Below are 4,933 nucleotides of genomic sequence, written 5' to 3'. Positions count from 1 at the left end.
TCCTGGGATCTGGGGGTTGGGGGAATCTGGGGGCCGGGGGCCCGGGGGCCTGGGAAGAGGCGCTTCAGACTGGGGGCTCCCAGCAGGGCGGCCGCGTCCTGGGTCTCGGGCTCCATGTTCACAGGACGCTCGCAGCGCGGAGGCCCAGCGTGAAGGCGGCGGCAGGAGGAAGGTGCGTGATGCCCACCTCCGGGCGCTGCGCCTCAGCCCTGCGTGGTCCCCGGGGCGACAGGCGGGTTTGCAGGCGCGACGCCGGCGGGAACCCAGAGGAGAACCACCAGGCTGTGCGCTCCCTCTACGAGTTAGTGACGTGGTCACCTGCGAGTCACCATCCAGGTGCTTTCATGAGCCTTGTGCCCAAACAGGAGCCCGGCCGCCCGGGACCCTCCGGCTGGCTGCTCCGGAGCAAAGCCCACGGGAAGCCGCCTCGGCGGGACCCTGGAGCGCTGCCTGGGCACCGGGTGACGCGGGGTAGCCACCGGCAGCTCACTGGCCGCGGCCCGTCTGCGTGTTTGGTCCCTCAGGAAGCATCTCGACTGTGGCTCGAAACTAAGCAGCAAGAGTCTGTGCCCAGGATGGACGCCGTGTGGGACCGTCCACCCTGGAGACCTGTCAAGTGGCTCCTGCGCGAGGCACACGCCAGCGTCCGAGCCGCCCGCCCGGCCCCCCATGGAGGATACAACCCGGATCTCCGCGTCGCTCGCTGACGACGGCTTGTCACGCTCCAGCACGGGGCAGAGTCTGCACGCTGCGGGCGCGGGGGGTCGGGGACACCAGGGGCAGGAGGTGGGGCGCTGGCAGCCGTGGGAGACGCCGGGGGCGTTTCTAGGCCCGAGGCTGCTGTGCGTGGAGCCCGGAGAACCAGCCGCGGCGTCCGGGGGGCTCGCAGCTCGCGCCGCCCTGCAGTCCGTGCGGTGTCCGGCCTCTGCGCGCCTCCCCACGCCGCGGACACCAGGCACGCCGTCTCACAGTCGTCTCCAAAGCTCTTGCCCCCGCGCCTGCCAGCTTGCACACTCGCCGCGCGTGCGAGGAGCGCAGGGGCCTGGTTCTCGGCTTCGCCTTCCTGGAAAGCCTTGAGGGAAAATAGACCAGGACGTGGGGCCCCCGGTGTGGTCTCCCTGGCGCTCGTCAGACCGCGCGTGGCACCGTGGAGCGTCGCCGGGGGCCCGTCCCACTTGGACAAGGGTTTGCGCATCCACGGGGTTGCTTGCGGGAACGGTGAGGGCTTTGTGAGCTGAGTCAGTAGGACACGGGGAAGAGTCAGGGCGGGGAGCCTGCGCCTGGGCTCTGGGAAATCGCCCTCCCGGGAGCAGGGGGCACGGGGAACCCAAGCTGGTGGCGGGGAATCGCGCAGGGTGGCAAATAGCACTTTGCTCCCACTTCCGCTGAGTTTCTGATGAAATGAGAGCAGCTTCTGAGGGCCGGGAGGCAGACGGCCGAGCGCCCCGGCTCCCCCCAGCGCCAGCCGTGCCAGCCCCCCCGGCCCGGCTCCCACCACCCTCCCGGCCGACCGCTTTGGCCTAGACTCGTGTTAGGGACAGAAGTTAGGTCTTTAAAACCAGATCGGTGTGAATGCACTGAATTCGGGCCGCAAGGAAAATGTCTTGTAAGCTGTATTAACGTGTCGCTTTCTTTTAGATGGAAATACGGTGATTTGGGCAAGTTCCGAACGAACGGTTAAAAGAACTGATGCATCAGAGTCCAACGTGTCGAGACTCACGGGCGTCAGCTGCCACAGGAGGTGCCCACCGTCTCCCGGCTGGTTCAGAAGTTCCCGTAAACAAAAGCATCGTGGCACCAACTAGATTTCTCTCCCTTGCAATTTCTGTTCTACGTCCAGAAACGGGCTGAACTCAGTCGCCAGAGCACCAACCGCGCCAGGACAAGACTCGGTCATTCTTGTTCAGAGACGTATTCTCGGTTCCTAAACCAGTGCCTGATACCCAACAGCCCCTCAATAAATGCCACCGAGTCTGCCCCAGGGGACTCCGTCTTCCCGCCCGGCCAGCCCGCCTCGTGGACCCCGGACGGCGTGGGGCGCTCCTCCGGCTCCGTTCTGACATTTATTCTCTGGGAAAGGCAGCTAGAGCTGCTGCTGGTGGGCCGCACGGCGGACGGCCGACACACGCACCCCGAGAGCAGGGGGCGCAGGCACCGGGGCGCTGGCGGGGTCAGCAGCGTCCCTGCCCCTAACCCCGCAGGTCCGTATTCTCTAACTTTCCATCTGCACGACGCACTGCTTTGCCTCGGGACGCCGAGTGCCCGTGGCTGCGGAGAAGCGGGCGTGGGGAGCCCTGTCCTCCCAGGAGCCCCGGGCCCGCGTCTGACCCCACCGGTGGCACCACAGCTGGGATTTCGGTTCCCCTGACGGGGAGTCCAGCTTGGTCCCCGCCACCCCTCAGCGTGCAGAGGCTAAGCCTGCAATGAGGCCCCCGCAGAGGTCCTGCTGCCCGTGCAGACGGCTTCAGGTCCCTTTCCCTGGGGTCTCTTCTGCCCCCGAGGAGTGGATACCCTGCTGTGGGGGGGGGAAGGGAGGGGGGAAGGGGGAGAGGAGGGGAGGGGGAGGGCAGGGGGAGGGGAGGGGGAGGGTACAGGAAGCAGGAGGGGAAGAGGGAGGGGAGAGGAGAAGGGAGAGGGGAGAGGGGAGGGGAGGGGAGAGGGGGGAGGGGGGTAATAGCAGGACGGGAAGGAGGCAGGAGGAGCAGGATGGGAAAGGCCCTGGGGCCGGAGCGGAGGGTGGGGCGGGGGGGGGGTCTCTGACCTCGGGCTCCACTGCTGGGGGGCCACAGACGCTGCCGCGGAGGAGACGGGGCTGCGTGGGGGCTGCACCCAGAGGGGCTCCTGGGCCCACGTGCCCTGCACCGACAGGCAGAGTAGGGGGCGTCCAGTGGCTGCAGGGTCCAGCCCCGACGGTGCGGACGTCCCTCCCCTCCAGGACCTGCCCGTCCCGAGAGGGCGCGACTGCAGTGACGCGCAGCCTGTTCCCGAGGACGCCAGCCGGGGCAGGAAGCCGTGGGCAGGGGGCAGGAGGGGTCAGGGGGCAGCGGGCGAGGCCGTCGGCCGCCCTGGAGGCTTCCCTGACGGAGGAAGCGGCTCCCTTCCACCCCGCTCCCCAAAGAACCTTCCTGATTTGCTGCTGGCAGCACAGGGACGGGCAGCAGGGAAGAGAAGAGGCGATGGGCGGGCCGCGCAGCAGGACAGGGGACGCTCGTGGGGCCGACACCGAGAGGACAGTGCACACGGCCTGCGGCGGGACCTCGCAACGAGAAGAGGGCGCCCCGGGCCGGGATGCGAAAGGACCCACCCGCAAAACTGCTGAGCCAGCAGCAGCCGTTGGGACCCTGGCCACGAGCCATCCAGCGTGGGGACAGGGCCGGGCACCCCGAGTGCTCACGGGACACAGTGACACATCCCAGAGCAACAGTCGGCGATAGGAATGCACACGGCCCCTGCAGGAGCCGAGACCCAGAGGCCGGATTCTCCTCCCCAGGGACCATGTGGAGGACGGATTCCCCTTGAGGACCTGAGGGGACAGGGACCCCCCTCCCCAAGTAACTGGGGGGACAGGGACTCCCCTCCATAGTAACACCTCAGTACATGCACGCGGGGACCCCTCGGCACACGTGAATCCACCGTCAGCCCCCGGGGTCTTACTGGAGCCTGCACAACACGCCAACACTTCGGGGCCCCCTCAGGATCAGGATCCCAGGACCCGTCTGCCCCCTGAGGGCTCCCCTGGGTGGGCGACAGCAGGGCTCTGAGCTGGGTCACGACGCTGCCCGCAGAGCGAGGTCTTGTGTCTCTGGACGTTTGCAGGCCCCGCGCGTGTGCACAGCCCAGGCCACACCCAGGGCCACGGTCCCCGATGGGCGCGGTGCAGGCTGCGGCTCTGGGGCCGGACGTGCCCTTGTGCCGCGTCACGGGAGGACCGTCCCCAGCACGGGGCCCTCATGGACGCGTGACTCAGAGGTCGGGTCCCGCTGGCGCCAGGGGCGATGCCGGGAATGACGTCAGCCTCGGATGCAGGTTCAGTGCCGAGCAGGTGACGTGTCACAGAGAGGACGGCCTGGACGAGACGCGTGTCACAGGGGGCCGAGGACGCTGGCGGCCGTCACCGAGGCGCGGAGGGGCTGCAGCCAGGTCCTTCCCGGGAAGCTTTTCTTTTTTTTCTTTTTAAAAGATTTTATTTATTTATTCATGAGAGACACGGAGACAGAGAAGCAGAGACACAGGCCGAGGGAGAAGCAGGCTCCATGCAGGGAGCCTGACGCGGGACTCGATCCCGGGACCCCGGGGTCACACCCGGGGCTGAAGGGGGCGCTAACCACTGAGCCCCCCGGGGGCCCCAGGAAGGACTTTTCTAAACGGTGGGCCCTGTGCTTACCGCCCAGCGGGCTCCTGTGGGCCGTGCAGACACCCGTGGCCCCGCGGGGCTGTCCCCGGAGCTGGGTTAGTGAAAAGGCCTGAATCGCACAACACGTCCCATGTCGCGCCATGCGCCTGCCTCTGTCCGCTCTTTGCATCTCTCCGGTTGTTGCACGTGCGGATGCGACCCCCGGGGCTGGAGGAGTGGGCGGTGCACAGGGCGGTGCTCGCGGGAGCCTCCCCCCACCGCCTCCCTGCTTTCTGTTCCTGCAGGGAGTGCCCTGGGCAGGGGGGCAGGGGCTGGGGGACTGGGGGGCTGGGGGCAGCCGACAGGAGGGGCCGCTCAGGGCCGCGTGCTCACCCGCCCTTCAGTCCGACTCAAGCCCGGCAGCCGTGCTCCTCAGACACATGCTCCTGGCAGGGCCCTGGGTGCTGTGCGGGCCCTGGAAGCTTCTAGGTGCTGCGCCGGGAGGGAGCACAGCTGTTCCGAGGGCAGGGCCGCCCAGGACGCCGCGGTCACCAGCCCCTTGGCCTGGGAATTGGCTGATGCTTCCCAGGAGCTACTTTA

Source organism: Canis aureus, chromosome 7 (genome assembly GCF_053574225.1).
Source record: "Canis aureus isolate CA01 chromosome 7, VMU_Caureus_v.1.0, whole genome shotgun sequence".
Taxonomy (NCBI): domain Eukaryota; kingdom Metazoa; phylum Chordata; class Mammalia; order Carnivora; family Canidae; genus Canis; species Canis aureus.
The sequence above is the reverse complement of the archived record's forward strand: the minus strand, read 5'-3'. Positions refer to the sequence as shown.